Source organism: Epinephelus fuscoguttatus, linkage group LG19, assembly GCF_011397635.1.
Source record: "Epinephelus fuscoguttatus linkage group LG19, E.fuscoguttatus.final_Chr_v1".
In the NCBI taxonomy this organism is placed as follows: Eukaryota; Metazoa; Chordata; class Actinopteri; order Perciformes; family Serranidae; genus Epinephelus; species Epinephelus fuscoguttatus.
In genome coordinates, this window is record NC_064770.1 from 38016166 (window position 1) to 38041185 (window position 25020).

The following is a 25020-nucleotide window of genomic DNA, read 5'->3' on the forward strand; positions in this document are numbered from 1 at the left end:
ACAATTAGCAAAAAATTTGTTACACCATTAAAATTGTATTTATTTATTTATTTAGAATTTTTGTGGTGTAATTTAAGTATTTTAATAAAGTATGTATAAAGATTATACAGTGCATGGAATGTTATTTCTCAAGATGGTAAAAACAGTCTTTCAGAATTCTGCAAATAATAGTTGGGGGATGTTAAAAAAAAATACCAAATACCAAACTTAAAATTATACCAAATCTTCAAAGTGTTTTTTTGAAGAAAATTTTCAAAACAATTTAAAATATATGTATATATATATATATATATAGAGAGAGAGAGAGAGAGAGAGAGAAAACAATTTTTAAAAAAAAAAAAAAAAGTTAACATTACCCCCAAATGTTTTTTTTCTAAATTGATTTATAATTATTTTCACTTATTTATTGCTGCATGTAATTATTATTATTATTATTATTATTATTATTATTAATAATAATAATAATAATAATAATAATAATAATGATAATAATAACATATATATTTTTTAATTTATCTATTCCTTCTCTTGTTCCATCACAGGTCATCCTAAGCCAACTGGGGTGGGGAGGGAAGGGTTAGACAATAGGTCAATAGCTTTGTATATAGAATTTATTATTAATATTCTGAAAAAAAAAAAACCTTAATAAAATTTGAGCACAAAAAACTTTTTTAAAATTACATTGGATTTTTTTTTCAAGACAGATGTTAACCTCTGTGACTCAAATTTAATTGTGATAATAAAAAAAATGAAACAATAAGTGCATTTTTTTTTTCAAAAAGTTGTTTTCAGATTGCCAAAAAATAATTTAGGCTTTTTCTTTTTTCCTGGCATAACTGAACTTCCATACTAATCCCTTCCAAAAACAACCCGAGCGCCAAAACTGTAAGCTTTGCTTGCTGAAGTTTGTCTTTACGGTACTCTTCTTGTTTTTGAAGTCGCACTGTGGTGTCCGTTACGGTAAAGAGCTCGCAGGTGACGTGTAGTAGCCACGCCCCTTCAGAGCCCTCAGTCAGAGAGTGAAACAGACGAGAGTATTTACGCTGCTGTGACTGTTTGGACGTTGAACCTCAGACCTGTCGCGTCAAACAAACAAACAAACAAACAAACAAACAAACAAAACGTCCTCAAGATAAACTTGACAAGAACAACATCCGTCTGCGGTGAAGTCGGAGGAGACACGGTGAGTGATGCATTCACTTTCACTACACTAAACTACAAACTGTTACTACTCCGTGAACGCCTCACCTTGAACCTGCAGTTCATCAGTCATCACTCAGGGCGACGCGGTGTGTTCAGTTAAGAGCTCACTTTGTGTTGTAGAGATTTAAAGTGAAGTTTGTGTTTGTCTCTAACTTTTATGTCGCGTTCACGTCCCCTGATGATTTACTCCTTCCTCTCCTTCCTTTTTGTTTTCTTGGCGCGTTCATTTCCTCTGGAGGTGGGGACAAACAAGACAAGAATGTGTGTGTGTGTCACTCGGAGACTTTGAAAGGGTTTCTCTCTCAACACACACCTCTCATTTTGAGTTAATGAAGTGCTGGAAGATGAGCTTTGTGGGCGCTGAAGAGATGTGGGATGTTGCCAGGATCTGTCAGCAGCCCATTACACTTGTGTGTGTGTGTGTGTGTGTGTGTGTGTGTGTGTGTGTGTGTGCATGCATTAACCACACAGGAGAGCAGAGGTGCAGGGAGACAGCTCTTGTTTTTGAGCCCTCACCCAGGCCTGTTGTTGGTTGAAACAGCAAACATCAGCTGATGTGGTGGGCAGGGCAGCCTGAGAGTTTGAGTGTGTGTGTGTGTGTGTGTGTCCGGTTACAAAGAAAGTCCCAGATTTCTGATGAAGAGTAGTGACGGATACTGTGACACACACTTTCAGTCAGGATGTGGCTGCGTCTTAAAGGTGAAGGTGCCCACCTCCCTCCCTCCTCAGATCTGCACAGAGATTGACGATAGACAGACTCTGAGGCCTGAGCTTCATCTGGGTCTGTCAGATTCACTGAGGCTGTAGGTCGTTGTCGAACACCTGCACGTTTATTACGGCGTGTTTCAGCTTGTTCAGGGGCTGACAAGACTTTCTACCACTTAAAAGTTGAGGTGTAAAATTAAGGGGATTCAGTGGCAGCTGGCAGTGAGAGTTGCATATTTGCACCAGCTGAAACTTCTCCAGGTTAAAATTCCTTCAGTTTTTTTGTTCAGGAGGTTTTTAGTGTGATCTGAATTATCCACAGACATCTCGTCCTCACCAAAACAAGTGGACCAGGTGATTTAAAGCAATAAAATTACTGATTAAAGCAGTGTCATGTTGAAAATCTGTGTCTCTCTGATGCTGTTTGGTATGTCCTAGACAGGAGGCTCACCCAGCACCTGCTAATGTGTGCTCACCTTTTTTCTCTGATACCTTTAGATGGAGATGTCAGGGAGGTTTTTAGCATGAGCCGAATTATCCACAGAGGCCACTTCCTCTCTTAAACAAACGGATCAGGTGATTTAATGGGTAAAACCACTGATTAAAGCTGTTTAATGTCAAAAATCAGTGTTTTTACAATGCTGTTTGGCAATTTGGAGACAGCAGGCTCGTCCAGCACCTGCTAATTTGTGTCCAACTTTTCTCTAATAACTTAAGATCCAGACGTTCAGGAGGTTTTTACTGTGAGCCAAATCATCCGCAGAGATTAATTTCTCTGCAAAACAAGTGGACCAGGCGATTAAATCCGGTAAAAGAACTAAATAAAGCAGTTTAACATCCCGACACTGTTTGGCATGTCAGAGACAGGCCGCTAGCCCAGCACCAGGTAATCTGTGCTCACCTTTCTTCTCTGATAACTTAAGATCCAGACGTTCAGGAGGTTTTTAATGTGAGCCGAATTATCCTCCAAAGTCTCTTCCTCCCCAAAACAAACGGACCTTGTGATTTAAACCAGTAAAAATACTGAATAAAGACGTTTCATGTTGAAAATCAGTATTTCTCTGATGCTGTTTGGCATGGTAGAGATGACAGGCATGCCCAGCACCTACTAATTTGTACTCTCTAATAACTCAAGATGCAGATGTTAGGGAGGTTTTTACCAGGAACCGAATTATCCTCAGAAGTCTCTTCCTGTCTAAAAGAAATGGACCAGCTGATTTAAAATTGGTCAAAACACCGAATTAAGCAGTAATATTGTGTTTTTCTGACGCTCTCCTTGTGGAGGGGCTTCTAACTACGGTGGCCGACATGAAAACTCTCATTCTAAAGCCAGTGTGTTATTTGTCTGTTGTGGGCTACTGTAGAAACATTGCAGTGCATCATGGCAATCTCCATAAATGAGAATCTGCTCTCTATGTAGATATAAACGGCTCATTCTAACGTAACAAAAACACAGTGATTCTTCTTTTCAGGTGATAATACACTTAAGAAAACATACTTATTATATTGTGTTACATTTCTGCAAATATATCCCCCTAAATCTAAACATATGATATACAAACTGATATTCCTTTTCAAGTATTCAGTTAATATTTTATTCCAGCAGAACCGTGTGTCAGGAAATGAGTAACATGGCCTTGGTCCCTTTGTGATTTTCAGTGTTGTATTCTTCATATTCACACGAATAACTGTTGCACAACATGACATCATGTTCAGACATTTACATCATCATTCACGCATCATCTTTACTGGAGTTTGGCAACAGGAATGGTATTTTGCAACCGTTTAAAATAACGAGAGCAGACATTGCATTCAGTGGTTATCCCCTTGACATGAAGAGCTCTGTGTGGAAATGACACCGTGCTTGTGATTGTGTCGATGGATGACTGTGGAACGCAACGTCAAATAACTTCACAGAGAGACAACAAAATGTATTCTGAGGTGATCCTGGAGCTGTTTCACCTCCCTCCACCTTTAGTTTTATTTTTTGTAGCTGTGAGCAGCTTCTCCATTTCCTTTGAGCATCGCAGTGTGGCTTACAGTTATTATGTCTCATGGATTTGCAACAAGATCCCAATTTTGCAAACCAAAGATAAAGTGGGGGTTTAAACTGAAAGCTGCTCTGCATTAAAGGGATAGTTTGGATTTTTTGAAGTGCGTTGGATACGGTACTTATCCATGCTTAGTGTGTTACTTAAGCCCCTTTTACACTGCCAGATTTTCGGCGAATGTTGGGCCGTTTTGACGGCAAGCTGCGAGCATTTAGACACACAGAGCCAGATTGGCGAGTTGATTCAAGGTGCCCCATTTTCCACTGCGTAGGGTAGACATATTGGCGGAACCCTTTTAGTTTAAACACACCCAGGCGGCCTTCTGCAACAGGAGGGGCTGTTGATGTACCCTTTTTAGCAAATTTGCAGGAAAGCCCAATCAGTCTTTTTTCAGCATTGACAGTATAAAAACAAAATCGGGGAGTGCAGCAAAATGCCGCCTACCTACTTTTGTTTATACAGAATGTGCCTTTTTCGGGGCAATGGGGGGCGTGAGCAAGTAACAAAACGTGTAGCTCAGCGTGTGACGTAAACAGTGACGTGGGAGGGAAGCCGCGGCTGGTCAGTCCTTCGGTGATTCTCTCGTAAGTCGGCCCGTCCTTCACCGTCCCCGTCATCTGACGGTTAATGGCCTCTTCGTTTGCGAGGACAAGGAGGGCGCACAATTCCTTGTCTCCCCAGTTGCTCATCTTTACAGTGTCTGTCAGGCTTGTGTTTCCCTCTTGCTACTAGCTGCTCGCTAATTCCTGCTATCAGCTGTTTCCTGTTTATCCACCGCCAGTGGCTCGCATGTGCGGCGTCATCAACAGCTCCTCCCACAAGTCATCAACAGCCCCTCCCGTGGCAGAAGGCCGTCTTGTTCTTTTTAAACCAAAAAAACAAAACCACCAATATGTCTACCCTACGAGGCGGAAAATTGGGCACCTCGGATCAACTCACCAATCCAGCTCTGTGTGTCTAAACACTCGCAGCTCGCTGGCAAAACGGCCCAACATTCGTGGAAAATCTGGCAGTGTAAAAGGGGCTTTGATTACAGGTTTCCCTGGTGTTAGCATGTAGCTACATGTAGCAGGGTAAGGATAAGATGACCTTGTAAGGACATCCATTATGAGCAGATGTCAGCTTGAGGCTTGAGGTTTTTGCTCACGGATTATTTTTACATACATTTACTTCATGATTTGAAACTTTGGCCACGTTTAATATGAACAACAGACACATTATATATGTGACAGGAACTAAGGAAAAGCATAGTAGATCCCTGTAAAGCATGCATGATATGATATGTGGTGGCATTTGGTGTATTACTGGCGTCTAACGTCTACATGACTCTGCAAAAGCTCAGGGGAGGTCCTGGCTTCATTATGAGGCCAATGGCATCCAATCTGCAGAGCGATGTCCTCTTGTTTGTCGACTACATCATAAACGCCTGTCGTCCTTTGCGCCGTTAACTGCGCTGTTATGCCACTTTAAAGGCTCGCTGTGGTTTTTATGGCGGTGCCTTTTACAGCCGTGAAGTCGGGGGATGGAGCTTGTTGTGAAGGTCTTACATGTTGTTGTGCAATATGATCTGCTGTAATAGTCCCCTGTGAGCGCCGGCTGTGGGCAATAAAGCCATGATAATGAGAGAGAGGGAGAGATGGTAGAAGGAGAGCTGAACTGGAAAAGAAGTTTGAGCTCAAACAAGTGGGCAGAGAGATTTAATAACAGAGGAAGAATGAGGGAAGAGGAGGAGAGAGGACAGCAGGGTCAGCTGCTTTAATGAAAACACTACATCACCAAAAGTTCTTGGACGCTGAGCATCACCACAGTAAGTGATTGTTGAACACCTCACCAAAACTGAGGGGAAACAACCCGCTGCTCGTACAGGAAGAGCTTCCATGAGATTTCTGAAGCTGGCTGCAGTGATTTAATCCCAGTCGGCCACTGACGTTGGGTAATAACTGTCGGAGTTCTGGTTCATCTGAAAGGTATTGAGATCAGGGCTCTGTGCAGGCCGGTCTCATGCAGTGAAACTGTTCTTGTTTATGTAGCTGGCTCTGTGCCCGGGGGCACCGTCATGTTGTAACAGAACAAGGTGTTCCCCAAACTGTTGCTACTAAGTTGGAATCACGCTCTAAAATATCACTGAGTGCTGTTGCAGTAAGACTTATCTTATTTTTACACTTTGCTTTTTGCACGAATTAAACAAACCAGAGAAAACATCTTAATTACTGCGGCTCGTTGGTGGATTTTGTTGCCTTTGTTCAAAGCTGTGCCAGCAGTCTCCCTCTGTTTCCACTCTTTGTGCTCAGCTACAGAAAACTTGGCAGCTGCCGGCTGTAGCTTCATGTTTATCACACAGACACAAGAATAAATGGCATCAATATTCTCACCTGACGAACTGTTCCTTTTAATAAAAGCCTTTAAAGCGTGTTGTAAAGCAGCTAGAGATATGAGGAGGGACTAAGCTCGAGTATCAATAGATGAAAAAGAATTTCACACATTTTATTTGACGAAAAAATAAATTGTAAAACACATTCATTTTGTTTTTAACAACATTTTGAAGTCACCAAGGATCATCAGCAAATTATGAATTTGTAAATGTTTCTTCGTACTTTTAATCATATATTATTCTATGATTCATCCCTATTTGATTTATGGTAATATTGTTGGGGCAAATACAAACCCCTCAAATCTGCATAGTATTTAAGATTAGAAACTTTCTCCACTTTTAATGAGGCCTCTGTTCCACTGGTCAGGAAACTGAACCTTCTTTCAGTGTATGATACTAGTCCATAGCCATTGGTAGCTGTGTCACCTTCTACCAATGCCAGTCCTCAATGCCTATGTGCAGTTTCAGAAAAACGTGGGACAGACAGAATGACTGACTGACAGAATGACACACTGACAGTTTCCATGATTATGTACAGCATACCATACCATGACTTAGTCATACCAAACATTAGAAAACACCAACATTGGTCCACAGGGGGAGCCACAGCGATCGGTCGCATTTTAGCCATTTTGAAGCATTTTTCTGTTGTTATAGCGCCACCCAGTTGCCAATTAGAGTTAAATTTCTCCAGTCACCTTGAGGCGTCCTGTTCTACATATCTACCAAGTTTAGTAAAAATCCATATGGCGGTTAGGCCTAGATAAGAAATGAGCTCTCTAGCGCCCCCATTTTGTTTGATGGGCTCAATAATGGAGGGGTCCCCTCAGATTATGTGTGGTCATATGCCTACAAAGTTGCGTGGTGATGGGTGAAACCCTTGAGATGTTCTACACCTTTATGTGATGAGCCACGCCCTCCGCAATATTCATTGCCTTATAGAAGCTCAGTTTTAGGAAGTTTTCCAACTGTTGCCAAGAGGGAACTTTAGATATTGCTCCCTAGATTATGTTCACCCAGTTTCATGCAGATCGCTCAAACTTCCTAGGAAGAGATCCATTTGAAGTGTTTTTCAAAAAATCCAAAATGGCGGAAAATCTATATAAGCGGAAGTTATGGGTTCTTGAGGCAAATGTGTTCCTCATGAGGAGAGGCATCTCTGTGCAAAGTTTCATGTCTCTACGACATACGGGGCATGAGATCGTGATTCCACGTCCGAATCACGATGCATCTAAGAATCGGAAATTTCCCCCACCCCTAAGTACTGCGGTACTATTTAAGTACCGGTATACCGTGCAACACTATCACATACTCAGGGCTTCCATAGGCATGTGAAAAATTAAAATAATCTAAATAAATAAAGCATAAAATAAATTCACACAACTAAAACAATAAATTAAACCTCAGTGCGCCCAGAAACGACAGAAAAACGTGTCTTATAGGCTGATGGTTATAGCGGTTTATTTGGTGAGATACTGGTGAGATTCCTATGTAAACCCAACAGCAAAAATGATCAAGCTCATATCTATATATGGTACGTTAATGTTTTTATCTTGAGCGGCCCACCCATCTGCATTCCTTCACCTCTGTAAACTGAGTGTGCACAAACCAGATGCATGTGTGTGGATATGTTCGTGTGGTTCTTACCTGCTGTTTGCCTCGGGGGGAAAATTCCTCTCAGTTACACTGAAATATGACTGGAATGGCTTCTGGAGGCTTTTCTGTGCTGATGTCCAAATCACTTGAGCTCACACAGCTTATAAAAATACGTGTGTGTGTGGAGGGACATCAGCGAGCAGGGTTGGACTTTGTTAAACCGGTATGGCAAATTGATAATCATCGAACTTTGCATGTAAAAAAATAACTGCTATGGAAATGGGCTTCACTGTCTCCGTGTTAGGACAAACAACATCATGGCCGACTGTATCCAACCTTTGCATGCACACAAGACACTAGCTCGTATGGAGTAATCAGTAATCAGATTTCTCCTCTACTTTATATCTTAATTTTGAACCAACCAAGTGTTTGAGTGAAATATGATGTTGCAGCCTGCAGAGTCTTATTTTTTCTGGATTCTGCCCTTAGGCTGATTATGCAGTGAGAGAACAGTCGCTGTGATGAGAGAGCAAACAGTGTCTTCCCAACAGTGAAAATATTTATGACTCTAAGAAATAAAACTGCATTGGAAAACTGTCTACGTGTGTGTGCCTGTACACGACCAAGGAATCAGGCTCCTCCAGCAGAACTCTGACTGATTTTCTCTTAATCCCTCACGCTAATTAAGGGAGCTGTGTCTCTCATCTTAATTAAGTTTAGGAAATTAGTGTGCTGCAGGAAGCCAGCACTTAGAGATAAGAGCGGCACCAACAGAAGAACAGAAGCTGATTTTACATCAACAGAAGATTCACAGCTCTGTTAAAGATATCTGTAAAGGTGTACTCGGAAATAGTGATGTCAGTTTTGGTAAATTTTGTTTTCAATAGCTTGACACCAATTGACCGGAAAATAAAAGTTTAATTTATGAGGGAAAAAAATGAAAACAGACATGAATACAAGAGGCCTTTTGTTTTACTCTGGCGCTCCATTAACTCTGTAAACTTTAGCACCACGTTTCAAAGTGTCGTCCAGTTAGAGGTGGTGAAATAAAATGTTTTGTGAATCCAGTAAGATTTTAAAAGCGCTGCAGCAACGTGAAGTGTAAAAAGAGTTTCAGACCCGTATCAGGAAATCAGAGCGAGTTAAAGTCTAAAGTGAACAGATATGTTTTTAAAAAAATATTTAGCAAGCAGCTTCCCTGATATCTGTAAGATGTGTGTTCTATAGCTTCGGGGCGTAATTGACAACAGCTCCAATAAACCTGCAGTAGATGAGGAGGAGGAGCTTAAAATCAATTGTAAATGTAACAGGAAGTCAGTGCAGAGCACGACCCTGGATATCAACTCGGTAACTCAACCCAGGGTTGCTTTATCAAGAGCCGTGAACGCGCACACATCGGACCAATCACAATCATGAGAGAAGCGCAGCGTCACTGAGCGTCCTCACAGAGCGCCATATGTGAGGACAAAAAAGTATTTCTCGTGAGGATCAGAAATTAATTCTACTAAAATATGAGAAGGAGAAAAGCAACATTAGAGAAAAGGCCAACACCGTGGCAGCTGCAGGAGGAGGAAACATGCGTGGCAACACATAACGGGATGAATAATGTTTAGTTTTAGTTTAGATTAGTTTATTTGCACATAATGTTAAAAACAGACAGTATAACATTTACAAGATTAAAAAAAAGAAAAGTGCCGGAGAGGTTAGAAGCCACTAAAAGCTTATCAAAGAAATTCCCCTGTCAAAACATCAATGAAATCACATAATAGAGAAGAAAAAGAAACGGGTGAGGAAAGAAGAAATAGAGGAGGAGAGAGGGAAAAATCAAGACAAAGGTATGTTAAATGACTCATCACTGGTTCAAGTAGCTACAGTACCTGTACCTGTACATCTGACACTGATCACACCCTTGAATCCCATGAAATCAATGCTGCGCAGATGAATTGCGTGTATTACAATTATCGTCTAACATCATTGCGTCTGATAAACTGGTCTTCTTTGTCATAACGTTATATATGCTACAATAAAGCTTAAAGCTGACGCCACAGTTAAATCATATCAACACCAAACTGATAGTCTGAATAAAATCATCCTGATATTGAGCTGTGTTAGAAATTAACAGCTGTGCAGAAATATACCTAGTGTCCCTCTTTAAGAAACAAAAGGAAAATCCCTCAAACACCATGAAGTGTAGACATGATAGGCTACTTTCCACATTTCCAGCAGCAAAGCTGTCAGTTAGGCCCATTATCTTTAACAGGGATCATTTCCTCCAACAAAACAAAATGGTGGCACTAATTAATGGTGCTATTAAGTGTCCGCAAATGATCAGTTTCTTTCTTATGAAGGGGTGGGATGAAAGTTCCACTTCTTTCCACTCCTTTTTGAGCAATCTTTTCATTGTCTGTTGTTGTTGCTTTCTTTTCTTTTTTAATGTTCAAAATAAACTTAAAAAATAAAATAAAATAAACAAAATAAACTGGCGAAGGAATGACTCGCCCTACTCCTCCTCTGATTGTCTGATTGCAAGAGGAGTGGGATTAGTCAGGGTTAGGGTAAGAATGTCAGGGTAAGCCAGTCAGAGGCAGAGGAAGGCGGGTCATGCCTTTGTTTTGTACTAGGAAATGCAAATTTGCACCCAGGTTGGGTACAGGCCTTCAGGAAATGTGCTAAGCTTTGAAGCCACTTGATGTAATGGCCAATCAGTGGTACTGCATCTCTGAGGTCTGTCGCTTGATGCCATTGTGCTCAATAAGACTTTTTTCCCATTGACTTGCATTGGGAAAGAGATATCTGTTAATCAGTGGATACATTTTTCTGAGCATCACAGCCCCCACGAAATGACAAGATTCAATCTATTTGGTCTGAGAACATTTTAAAAGTCTAGGAGAGCTGCGAGATTAAATTATTTTATTCCTTTTAAAGTTAGCGGAGCGCTAAACCAGGAGTCAGCCACTCGGATGGCAGAAGTTGGCCATAAGTCTCTAGTGCGTTTTCAATGGACCCAGTGATGCAGAAGCAGCGTGCATCATCCAGGTAGTCTCATACCATGGAGATTTGCCCCACCGAGCAACTTTCATAGGAATGAACAGGGCCCCGCCTTCAAAGCTGTATCCAGGTCTCTTAATACACCCATGTTGGGGTGGGAGCTAGCTAGCAGTGGTGCTCATACAGCATGTTCTTGGTGGTAAACTGATTAATGGTTCACTGTTGACATCTCTACTTGGAACAAACAACTCTTGTCTATGTCTTTCAGGATGTTAAAGGGTGGGGATGTATTTCCCGAGAGCAACGCAAAACACAGAGCATGTTTAACAGAGTTCAGCTGTTGTTCATAGTTTTCAGACCAGGAGCCGTATTCATGAAACACCCTCAGGCTAAAATAAGCTTCTAACTGGTGGTCTTTGGAGAAACTCTTGCATTTTTAGCCCTAATAGTAATTCACAAAGCACAAAAGAGTCTGAGAGAAGTCAGAGGCAGTTCAGCGGATAAAGTCACTAATGCCTTATTTCACCCCCTGTCTTGTTTTAATGCCGAGCTGATTTAGGTCTGAATCCTGCTAATGAAAAGTTTTATGTTGACTCTGGTCAAAGGTCACGGGTTTGTCGGGGTCGCAGTGCTTACACAATATTTGGCATCTACGGGATATGCTGGGAACTTGCATAACACACAGCAGGAGTCGAGAGATTGTTTACTACGAAAAGAAAAATGTCCAAATATCTTGTCCCCCATGAAGTGAGAGGACAGTGCTCCAGTTTCAGGGTCAAAGCAGTTTTCAGTCGTCTCTACAGTAGTGTTGCATTAAGAGGTCCACAAAGTTTGTCTATAAATGAGCCTTTTAAAGTTATCTCCACAATCAATATTCAACATATGTCTCTGCGTATGTGTTACCCCCTTTTTTCAAATATAGTAGGTGTGCATAATATGCAAAATGCTGTAGGTAAGAACACTGTAAACTTTTAGCCAGGGTTGAAGTGACAAAGGTTGTCATAAACACCTTTGATGTATCGCAGGAAAAACTCCAGATGTTTCCAGTTTCAATGTTCTGCCTCTCCAATCTGAGGATTTGCTCAGTTATTTATCAGAGTAAATATTTATTAATAAAAGCTCTCAAATTTTGTAGAAAGTCTTAAGGGATCCCCCCAGAGAGGATCTGTTCCTCTCCAGCTTAATGCTCTGCAGTATCTCATAAATCCATCTATTATGAGCAGGAGGGGAGGAGTGCGTCTGTTTAAGGAGAGAACAAGCCTTCTGGTTTTTCAAGTTGTGTTGTCTTGTACAACTTAGACAATGGAGGAAAATGATGTGAATGGTGCATTCAGAAACACTCATTGTGAGTGTGGGAGCGCACTCTGACACAAACTGGAGCGTTGATAAATTGGGAGCGCTGTCTGAATGTAGCGTTGGGTTATCCAGAGCAGCGCACTCTCAGAGTGGCAGAGCGCACTCTGGACACTCTGTCTGTGGAGACGGAGCAGCAGAGCGCCGAGCGGAGTGAATGTGTGATTAACTTAACCGTTGGTTCATTCATGTAGAAATATAACACTGCGTTTCTTCCACCAACAGGGCTCTCATTTTAGTGTAGAGCGTCAGACTGAATTTACCAACGCACCATGTCAGGTCACTCACTCTCCGGGACCGCCAGTGTTACTTGAATAAGTAAACACTGACCAACGGGACCAGACTGGCCGACCCGTATGCTCTCACTCAGTGGATGGATGATGTCACAGGAAGCCAATCTTACAAAGGAGGACCACACTTGTTTGTTTTGCTATGGAAGCTAACGTTAGCTAATGTGCTAAAAAGTTAGCGTTGCAGAGAAATCCAATCTTCCTCTTAATCCCTCCCCAGTTTCTGATGAGGTGGACATGATAACCCTTAATACACATAACCTTATTCATCCCTACAACAGGAAATACTTTTTCCCTAACCTGATATGAAGTGTGCGCTGCACATGTGAGCATTTTTGATGATGGCCTCCGTCCAGTCCTTTGGTCTTATCACATTTAACCATAGTTGTCTTTGTTTTTGTTGACGGGCAGTGGCGGCTGGTTTTGAGCCATGACTCCTTCTATTCTGGCTCCCAATAACACAACAAGACAAACACATTTTAACACTCCTATGGAGCCTACAGCCCTGTGGGGGAGAGGCAGCTGCACCTCCAGGTGATAGCATATGACATTGTGACGTCGGCCCTGAAATGGTATATACTATCAGGCCCTACATAGGCATATCAACCAAAGTGATTCTTCCAAAATATTGCCTCATTTTTTGAATCTGCATTTATTCCAGGATTGTGCAAACCGTTTCACAACAGTACTTAAGATTTCTACACAATTAATTCATACGTAACAGAATAAGAATTAGTTGAGACACCATGATCATCCACGTGACTTCTTATTTCTTTGTTTCTTTATTATATGTTGAACTTTTCATTTTGCAAGATGTTCCCTGCCGCATTTTTCAGGTGTAACATCTTCCTGTAGAGCAGAACTTCTCGCCTGTAGCTCCGAGGCTTATCACCATCAGAGGGGTCCTGTTACAGTGTGGGAAGGAGGTGCCATTCTGCACAGTAATTATATCCACATGTAGTAAAGTCGAGCTGAGCTGGATGATGGTACTCCACGAGACAAGGCAGGACACACACGAGATCGGGTTTCATTGTTTGTAGCATGGATTGTGTGGGGAACGCTGTAATTGCTTGCTGTCCTTCATTTCTGTCTGCAGCAGGTTTAATAAAAACATGCAACCTGCACATGAGAGAGTGCAATAATTTGTTCTAATGAAGGTCTTGTCATTAAAGTTACCCTATCACATTATTATTTGAACTTGAACGCATCGTCAGCCCCTCTCCCACTGGACACAGCCCTTCTGTCTGTAGTGGGAAAAGTTAAAATCAGCGTTCATGACTCCGCAGTAATTTCCCTTTTAAGTGAAGGGTTTTACTTTTGTCTTTCTGTGTTTAAATGCTCACTTTTAGCCGTTTGGTGCGGTGTGAACTGTGGCTCACACTCGGGTTGGAAGTGTTTTCCAGTATGAATGAGGTTTGATGGAAGAGCTGCAACAGTAGCTGGTGTTATGGCCCCACAGGAAGTGGTCATTGAGCCTGCAGCCAGCAGAGAGAGAGAAGATTCACAAGTCCATTACCCCCGTCAGCACAGTGAGACTCTAGCAGGTCACCGTGCCCCAGCTTCACATGAACCAGAGAAGAGACGAGGCAGTGATTTCACAACCCATTAGCGCTGTCGGGATATTAACAGAGAGGGTTGTTTAGACACTCAAATTCAGTAAAGCAAGTTTTTAATGTAAAAGGATAAAATGACAGCGACGTGGACACTTTGAGTTTCACGGTTCAGTGAGGAACATCAGTGTCGTGTTCATTTTTGGCGGACACAATGCTGAGGAGAAAAGAGGATCCATTGTCATTTTTAACTAGTCAGCTGGGTGCAGTGCCTGATGGGAAGCTCTGTTATTGATGCTGCCGTAACAGGCGCACCATTGAGAGACAAATGAAGGGGCCAGATCTCTCTTTGTTCTTCTCTCAGTGGTCTTTTTCTTTGCTTCAAGAGGAAAGGCTTAGGTGGACACAACAATGCGAATTTGGTCGAATAAGAGTATGTCGACCATCCATTCATTTTCATTCACATATCTGGGGTCGGGTCGTGGGGACAGCAGCCCGAGCAAAGCACCACAGACGTCCCTTTCCCCAGCAACGCTTTCAAGCTCGTCCTGGGGGACCCCAAGGCGTTCCCAGGCCAGATGAGATATGTATATCTGCTGGAGGGATTACACATCTCATCAGGCCTGAGAATGCCCCAAGGTCCCTCAGGAGGAGCTGGAGAGAGAACCAACAAATCAACCAGCTGACCAGAAATTTGCAGCCTTAGTTGTGTTTTTGTCTCTGCCCTTCTGACCTGTTTCAAGTGGTCAAGGGTCAGTCAGAAAAATGCGATGTCACATACTTCCATGCACCAATCTGGATTTAGCAATTGAATCAGTGCAGGAATTACAAAAGTGTTTGGGAGCCAACTTTTGCCCTTACTGTTGAAAAACCACAAACTTGCTGACACTGATGCACCAGACCAAAGACAACAGTCAGGACCACTTTAGTCAAAGAAAACTTTATTTCCATTTGCAGTATTATATTTGGCAGTATGGCTCTGTTCCAGGACCTCTCTGCCTTTCCTCAGGCCCACATGGAACACCTGAAGGCAGAGAAAGCAAACCTCTCTGCCCTTCCACGTGCATACGAGAAAAGCCTGAGGCAGAGAGAGCAGCAGCAAAGACCCCTCAGGAACAGAACAGAGCAGCATCAATGACAAACAGAAATGACATTGATAAGTCAGACACAAAATGAAAAGGAGGAGCTGGGATGGAGGCAGGTTGCAGAGCGGCTTGCAGAGCGGCTTGCAGAGAAAGCAGCAACAGTAAGCAGACCAGAGCAGTTTAAATAGGGCGCCCTGAAAGAGATCTAAGGATAAGAATATGGGCCTAAACTGGTTAAAATAAATTGAATTTTTGCCCCTTAATCACAGTTTATAGGAGCATTCTGAGATTTCTTGGGGGACTTTTGCCATTTGCCCCTGCAGATTTCTGATGCTGGTTTGAATGTGATGAGTTACGAGGAAATTTTCTTTTGTTTTAAGGCCACTGTCAGTCAGATCAGATCTGATCTGATCACAACACACCCACACAGTTCTGATGAAGCAGATAAGCTCAGTTTTTGAGAGTTAAAATCATGATAAACATGCAAGCAAGGAAGCGAAACCTTATTCATGTAGCACATTTCATTCCACTTCTGACTTGCACAAAGAGCAAGGTAGAAGTTGCAGGGACAAAACAAAGCCACCAACCGACCATTAAAGTAAATCAAATCCATTTAAACTAAAAATGAAACCTCATAAAATAATAATTCAGATGATGAATATATCAATAAAAGATACAAAGACATGTAACTCAGACATGATTAAAAAATAATTGTAATTTACTAAAGTAATAATACGAAAAGTAGACCATTAAAAGAGAATAATACATATGAAGTAAAATAAGTAAAAGGATTAGAAAATGTACAAATAAAGATATATAGACCAATAAACGAGAAGATAAAATAATAGATAAACCAATGACTGTAGCCATAGACTGATTATCAAAGCCTTTACAATAAGAAAATGGACCAGTGGTAATATTAAAAAGAATGAATCGAAAATAAAAATAAAAGACACCATGGCAGTGCACGCTGATACTTTACGACTACACCTTTCCGACTGAGAAGATTTAATTTTCTTTAACCTATGCTGTTTGCATATGTACTGTAAGAGAGCCCCAAAAAATCAAATCACACCATCAGCGGCTCACTCGTGTCTTCGTTTCATCTCTGGTATTTGCACAGGATGAGATGCGGCTGCTTCCTTTTTCCTGCTGTATCCAGGAAGTGGTGACAGTCGGGTTTGGTTGTGGCACCCTGAGGAGAGGGTGGATCTGTCAGAATAAGGAAAACAGAGTTGGAGAAGTGACCTTGGTACATCTCACATTGCTGCTGTTGTTGTTGAAACAGAGTGAAGTATCATTGACTGATCAGGTAACTATCCTGGACTTTAGTATGATTAGGTATCAAACAAACTGATCAACAACTGACGAGTCTTAATATCAGCGTATAGAGAGCGTCTCTAATTGCGCGTTTTAAAATACTCCACTACACAGACTGGATAAAAGGAGGACATGCTAATTATTAATTTCAGCTTTGGTTTGAAGCCAGCAGAGATTCACATAAGTATGCTGAAGTGCTCGTCTCTTTGTGCGAGCTGATGTGAATATTTTTTCTTTGTTGTCAAGTCAGCTGAAAGGAGTTTAATTTCCATGAACTCAAAGGTTAATAACAAAAGAGGAGGCAAAAATAGTTTGATCAAAGGCTCTGACTCCTCACCTACTCCTCACTGAACGCTCCCGTAGGAATAATCATCTGTTTAAATGATCTCCTTCTTTTGATTTTCATGTGTGAGATGAGTCATCCTCATCAACAGACCCAGAACACAAAGATCAGGCACTTTTTCCTTCAATAAAATGATGAAATAATTATGCAGCATTTAAGGTTAAGGGTCAGTTATTATTTATTTTGAGTGTGAAGCATCTAAACTGCTGAATTCTGATTGGTGCACTGAAGTAGCTGACATCATATGACAAATAGATCTGACCAGACAGGAAGCAAAAAACAGTAGGCTACAATATTAATATAAAATGGATTGTTCAGTTGTTAATTTTGATTTAAATCAATTTTCTTTAATAAGTAAATGTAATTTATGATGCTGCTAAGACCCCCTGTTAATCCAGATGAGTGCCTGTCTTCTGTGCAGAGCGCCACAGAGGAAACAATCTTGTGACTGCAGTTGTTTTTAAAAGGCCAAGCACCAACTCACTTATCTTAGCATATTTCTCAAAACAATTTTACACTATGACTTATTTAAATTTTTATGAATTGAATCTAGGGCTGTCAAACAATTCATTTTTTTTTAATGCTAATTAATTGCAGGATTTCAATAGTTATCCCAGCTGACACTGGGAGAGAGGCAGGGTTCACCCTGGACTAGTCTGAGTGGGCGGAAGTTCGCTGCATAGATCAGCCTCTCATTGGGCGGAACAAGCCACCCGCTGAAGTCCCGCCCTACCACCTCCGGTTGAAAACAGTTTTCAACTGTTTTCAACACGTCCTTTACTAACTTTTGCGGTGTTTGATCTTGCGGGGCTGTAGCCATTTTTCTGCCATGGTTCGCGTCCTGTAGGTGATATTTTTGTGGGCGTGTTACACCAAAACCTGTTTCCCCCCGGCAATATTTTTGCAAGCACACCGTTGCTGTGGCACCGCCCAGAATGATTGTGATTGGTTGAAAGAAATACAAGCAGCCGGGGCGTTTTTTTCTCCAATCTTAACGTGAGAGTCGGCCCAGCCAGACCTTTTCTTCTTGAGAAAGGTCTGGTGAGCGAGACTAATCCTGGACAGGTCACCAGACTATCACAGGGCTGACACATAGAGACAGACAACCATTCACACTCACATTCAATGTGTGTGTCAATTTAGGCCATGCTTACACAAAAACGATCCACTGAAAACAGAATCGTTTCTCATTTTCATTTTGAAAGAAGTTCTCATTTTTGACGACAACGTGTTGATAACAATTGCCGTGCACATTGATCCGCAAATGACCAAAAACGCTGCAGTATACATGCCAGGCCAGTAGTTGGTGATGTGACGCTTACGCTTCCTTCTACAGAGCGGCGATGTATAAACAAACAAAATGGCAGTCGTACAAATGTTTGTCTGGACGGACGACGAGGTGGAGTTGCTACAGTAAATCTACAGAGTTCGCCATTGTTGTTGTGATGGTCGACTTCCTCACGCATGCCTAGTGACTGGAAGCGTAATGAGCATGTGCGAAAAGTCTCTGTTTTCAGAGGAACTGCATATTGCAAGTTTACATGACGACGGTTTCGTTTCCAAAAAATTGCACTCTGGAACCCGTTTTCAAAACAATCGGCCAAAACGCAACTGAAGTTTACAGTTTTCAGTTGAAATCGTATAAATGGGACCTTAGAGTCACCAATTAACCTGCATGTCTTTGGACTGTGGGAGGAAGCTGGAGCACCTGGAGGAAACCCACGCTGACACGGGGAGAACATGCAAACTCCACACAGAAGGGCTCAAACCAGGAACCCTTTTGCTGTGAGGCGACAGTGCTAATCACTGCACCACCATGCCACTGAAATCAGATAAATGCAAAGAAATTTACTTCCCCCGACAGTAAGACAAATGACAGGTCACAACATGCCAACCTGAGGACGTCCCTCAGACCCGAGTCTTCACCAGTGTTAACTGGTCTGCAGTCAGTTGTCTCCCATTTAGCAAGTGCTGTAGTTCTTTGATTTAGTTTGAGCCACAGGTCTGTGGCGATTTGCTCACTCCAAAACAGTGCTTTGCCAGCTTTGGTGATGCGACTGCCTGCTGACATCAGTGTGATTAGCTGCACCTGTGCGCTCAGCTCGTAGGTGGTAGCTCAACCCTGAAATACTCTGGTGATATTTTAATTCAGTTTGACACAAGGTGCATGTTACTTAAACTTTTCAACTGAGCCATCATTCAAAGCACAGCAGTGGTTTTATTTTCCATCACTGGGCGCGGTTACATGATGGCTTCTCATTCAGAATGAAATACATCTGAATGAAATCATTCGGAATTAAAGTCTTTCCAGGTAGTTTACATGGGAAGTATTCATTCTGAATGAGGGTTTACACGGGAGATCAGTTTAATCGCCTTTTAATCGCCTGCATTCGGGTCCCCTCAAGGTTTGGGGCAGGGAAGGTTTCTGATTGGATAGGGGGCGGGGCGGATGTTATGTGTTTACGTTTACCGGAAGAAAACACTGTAGTCCTCGCTCCGGATAACAAGATGCTTGACGACGCCGTTCTTAGTGCCTTTTTCGGGCTTGTTTTGCTTATATTCTTGAAGCAGCAGCATGACAACAACCTTATTCTGCTAATTCTTCGTCTGTTGAGGAGGAGAAGGGAGGTAGAAGGTCGAAGAAGGGAGATAGAAGACCGTGCTGTGGCGAACGGAAACCGGTTCGTGCAACGAGTCTGACTGCTCTATCTCAGCCCGTTGCTATGCGCGTTATATACGTCATCGCACCACAAGGGCAAGGAAACGAGCATGTGCAGAAAGACTGGAATGAACTTAAAGAGGAATGAGTGTATACAAGTGCAAGAAATTCTAGGTAGGTAGCCTAGCTAGGGAGACTCAGGATGAGTCATCGCCATTGAGGTTGGTGAAATATAGAGGAAAAGGCGTCAGGTCGTACATGTATGACGCACATTTATTTGAAGAAATGTTAAAAACTTTGTGGCTCCAGAGCTGCAGGTTGCCTCCCTCTGTCGTATTGTGTGACTTAAAACTCACAGTCTTAAAATGTGAGCGGATGTCAGACTTCAGTCTTAAAAACATTTTTTCAAAGCCTTCTGGTGTGTGGCGGGCATTAATCAGCCTCTAGAATCTTGTATCATGTGTGTGATCTCGTCTGGTGCCCTCGACGAACAGGTGAAAGTTACTTTCAGTGGAAGAGAGTCGATGATGCAACTCACCAACACATCACACTCACAGTAAATCTCCATTTAATTTCAACGTGGAAAGAACCCCATTATGAGGAACAGTACACGCACATGGACGTGACACCAGAGCTCGCCCTGTAAACGGGTGCAGAGACGGGGGCTGCTGGTGTGAGTCGCTGCGTTCACATTCAGCCGTCATGAATGTGTTCATGATTGAAATACGCGAGATGCTGCATTGACGCACGTCGGAGGGTGAGTCATCAGATTGTAGGATCGAGACCATCTCTTTCTGTCACACACACATCACGTATCACATTTGGCCTTGCACAGGCATACACAGGACCACACACACACACACACACAGCTCAGTGTAATAGTCGGTGTGTTTAAGGTCAATGCCTTCTGCCTGCAGTGCCGGCACAATGTGTCTGAAGCAGCTTCTTTAATTCTTTGTGTGCAGAGTCCTCAATAACGGCCCCCGTCCACTTCACACATTCTCTTTAACTGCTTGACGACGGTGACGCCACATTGACTCTGCAACCATCAGCGGCAAAGTTTTCTGTCTGAGTTCAAAATCATACACCAGAGCAGTGCAGATCTGAAGGCTTTTTCACTGATGTCTGACATGTTCTAGACTGAGGTACAACTTTAATAGACTGTGGGCTCAACAATAAGGATTGCCTGATAACCCAGGGCAAATAAAATGCCACGTCGGTCTCACAAATCTCACCACTCACTAGTCCGATCAGACAAGTGGGCATAAAAGAATTTAACACATTTATTACTTCAGAGTTGATGATGACGTATCAAAGCAGTGAGCCATTTTGCTTCTTTCTCATCTCTGGTGAGAGTTGCACATCGTCTGTACGGATCAGGCTCTTGCACGGAAACTGTTGGAAAGTTTATGAGCTGAAGCACAAGCAGGCATTTCAGTTATCCTGGAAACAGGACGTTAGTTGGGTGGTGTTAGAGGATTTGAGTGAAACTCCAAATATGGAGTTTGTATTGTGTGGTTTGGTGCAGTTTAAGGTGGATAAAATGGGTCTTTTTTTCATGACAGTTAACCTGACTCACGTGCCCAACTGCCTCCAAGTGAAAAAAAATTAATGTTGAACCTTTATTGATTAAAGGTAGATCAGATAAATCAATCATGAATATAACTGACCTCTGATCAGGCACAAAAGTCAGGCCTAAGCCAAGCCCGAGCCACAGCAGCGTTCCTGGACCCAAGCCAGATTAAAAACCCAAATTTCTTCTGTAAAACACTGTGTTTTGGGAGATTTTTCCTGATTGACGTTTAGAGCAAAGTGGTAGTTTTCTCTTATCCTGCTCCTCTTCTAAACTGACGCTGTGTCAGGCAGAGTTTCACACAATCCACCTGAGTCCTGAAGTGGTTTTCATTGCTGCAGCAGCCGCCATACCAGAAGTGAAAGCATCTGCGCTTGTCGTTGTCAAAAGAACCACATTATGGTGCAATTCTGGCAGCCACCAACATCCCTGTTGAGGAGAGAGGGGACTTTTGAGATGGCGCTGGTTGTCTCCAGCACCGGCAGGATGGTAGGATCATTGAGTTAGGCTCCCGAGAGGCAACTCTGGCTGTTTTCTCTGGTCAAAGTGTCAATGACGTCCACGTGTCTAGACTGAATCTTTCCTCCACCTTGTCCCAAAACTCCAACTCTGGCTCTGCTGACCTCTGACCATTTTGAAAACTGATAAGTGCTTTTTCTGGCTCTGTCAGCTGGTTGCAGGTCTGTTTCCACGTTCTTCCTTATTTCAGTAGTGTGTGGTCTCGTGCACGACAGGTTCAGCTGAGTGGGCTACGCGAACTGCTAGTTTCTTTTTTTTTTTTTTTAAAGAGAAAAAAGAAAACAGGTAACTTGCCTGACCCCATTTAAGCCCAAGAGAATAATGAAAATTTACAGTCCTGCTCGGCCTGAACCTGTCAGGTAGGGTCGGGCCTAAAGGCTCAGGCAGAGAATCAGAGCTCAGTACCTAAACACTCAAGTGGGAACTTAATGTACAAAATTGGTGGAGTGCTGAAGCAGCTTAAATTCAGCCAGTGCAAACCCCCCAGCGCAGGCTGTCACAGTGGGCTGGTGGCCAGCAGCAGCGTCAGGTCTAACCTGTGTAACAGCAGCAACAGAAAGTTTGCTGATCTGGTAGGGAGTCTGGGGGTTTTGCTGGCTGGGTTCAGGTTGCTTTGGCCGCTGGCTGGGGGTCTGTCTCCAGAGCTGCTGTCTGGGTCTGTAGTGGAGGGGAATAAGGCGAGGGACACACTGTGGGCGCACTTTGTGGCTCTCGCTAACATTAGCTACAAGAACTTGAAGCTGCAGTCTTTAGCTCCGGTTAGCTGGAGGCTAAACTATTAACTTTTTCTCTATCTCTGAAACACTTCACTGATATTGACATGTGTTTTATTTCATTTATTGTCAGACTTGCTTTGATAAGTCTGTCTTTCTTTTTTGGGGTTGCATTGTAGGCAGTTGTTGTCAGTGCTGAAATAGCAACTTTCTCTGCAGGATTCTCTGCCATTAAATTGGACTTTCACCTTCTAAAGCGACGTCCATACACATCTGCATTTGTAGAACAGCCAGGAGTCTGCACCACGTGTTTGATTTTGGAAAGTCTCCTGTCACAATCTAGGCTTTCTAAAGACTGAAGACAGAGCCAAGAGGAGGTGCAGAAGTCAAGTTTGCTCTCAGACCACTTGACCACAAATAGTTTATTGGGGGATTTTTGCACAATAATGCCAAAATAAAACTGCCTACCCCAGCTTTATTTTTGGCAGTTTTACAGATTTACTTTTTTGGTATCTTGTCAGAAGTGTCTGAGCAGGCTAACTAAGCTAAGCTAACCAGCTGCAGGCTCATATTTAACACAGAGACATTAGAGTGGTGTGAATCTTTTCATCTAACATGTTGAACTATTCCTTAAAACAACGACTTACCATTGCTAAATGCTGATTTAGTCCGACCTAAAGGTAAAATAATTTCACCTTGAGTTTAGAAACAAAGACGGGACTGATTTGTCTCCTGTTACCTGCTGATGTTTGCCGCCCTCATGAAAAAAAACTTCCACTCCAGCACAAAGCTCCTCCAACATGTAATTACTTTCCTTACGTTGCCTTTTGTCATCTCGTCCTTTTTGACATCTCATGTCTCCATGTCTATTTTCCCCGAGGCTGCACAGGGAACTGGCTGATCGTGTGAAAGAATAAGCGGAAATGAGACAGAGGAGGACGATCGTGTTAAAAGTTTCAGTTCCTCACACAGTCGTCCTGCTCGGGCCCCTTTTGCTTTTCCCTCACCACTATGATCTGTCCTTATCCATGTTTTGTCTCCTTCTTATTTAAGTGTGGCCACTGGACAGAATCTTTTGTACCGTTGCTTCACAAGCACAAGTGCATCATCAGTTAAAGATGCACCTGGCAGGCTGGCAGCAGTGTTGTAATAGAGGTGTGGACTTAATAAATTGGCAGCAGGTCGATATTGTTACTGTCACATCTTTGTGTTTCATTAATCCATAATGCAGACTGAGCAGCAACACGTACTGTTACTGACACAGAGATGTCACGGACTATCCCTTTACTCATTAGATCAATCTATGAGTGCAGCCTCAGATGAATGGATCCTGTAGAGAGTTCCAGACTGAAATTCTAAACCAGTGAATGGAGTCTGCAGGAAATGTATTAGAGGCTGTAGTCATGCAGTATAATGGCCTCATCACATGGGGGGTGGAGTGTGTGTGTATGTGTGTGTTGGCCTGAGAGCTAATGTATGCATGTGTATGCTCGTATGTGTGTATGTGTGTGCCCCGCTGAGCTGGTATTTGCTGTATCAGCAGGATCTATCATGGAAAATTCCATAGGACACAGGTCGACTCCAGAGCTGTGAGTGGACGTGTGTGTGTGTGTGTGAGGATCACAAAAGAGCGCTGCTATTGTTTGTGTGTGTGTGCATGTGTGATAACCAGATCAACTGTTATAGTAGTAAAGTGTTCTGTTGTTAGAGTCAGAAAGCTGATTGCATCCCCCAAATAAATTTTCTCGATCGTGTTTTAGGCCTTAGTCCATACGTACAAGCGTATTGTTTTTCTGCTGTTGTTCTGAAAATAAAAATCCTGTCTACACATCCAGTGTTTTAAACAAAATCTACATTCAAATATAAACTCAAAAACACAATTGAACCACCGTCAAGAGCATGACAAACTAGGGCTGCCCACTAATGGTCGACCAAATGTTAGTCGACCAGAAAGGTCATTAGTCGGCACAATTTCATTGGTCGCTTAGTCGCAGAAAAAAAAATTGTGAAACTCAATATAAATCTGGACCATGTGTGACTTTAATGTGAAAGGACAGACACAGGAAGTGTCCTCGTCAGGTTAGTTTCCAGGGCTGGTACCTGCAGTTATTCCACAGGCTAGTTAATAACATGTCGGGCAGGAAATCCAAAGTGTGGGATCATTTTGAGAAGGTGAAGGACGAACCCAAGGTGATATGTAAACTCATCTTCATTGGTCGACTACAAACATGACGTATCATCTGAAACATGGAAGTAGCTACATGCCCATTAGCCCACAGCGTCATTAACAGGCGGCTCGCTCAGTGTGTGACGTGCACTTGGAGATAAAATATAGGCCTATATTAATGAAGGTTCATTAGTACGGTTTGTATTTCTCTGTAATGTAGCACAGTGTTAACAATGTTACTGATACTATTCTCTCTCACACCTTCAACTCAAACCACCAAAATATATCATTTCATCATTACATTCATATCAGAAACATGCAAAAAGTCAACTAATAGGCCGTGATGATGACTCTTGGGCGGTGAGGAAAATTCTTAGTCAGGAGCAGCCCTACTGAAAACATAAGCAAGAGGAGGCAAAAAATAAAACCAAGCCCAGGCTTTAATTTAATGATATTCAATGGTATAATAAGGTTTCGTCCTTTTGTTCTTAAGATGGCTGCCTTATTTGGACACACAGGGATAAACTCTGTCTT

General features: G+C 42.4%; 1 protein-coding gene across 1 annotated transcript in view; it reads left to right on the forward strand.

The window, feature by feature from the left end:
• The first annotated feature begins 988 nt into the window (after positions 1–988).
• Positions 989–25020, forward strand: part of carhsp1 (calcium regulated heat stable protein 1) — a 45520-nt gene continuing 21488 nt past the window's right edge. The window contains exon 1 of the mRNA XM_049561169.1: positions 989–1183. The gene's annotated coding sequence lies outside the window, so the exon portion shown is untranslated. The remainder of the gene's footprint in view (positions 1184–25020) is intronic.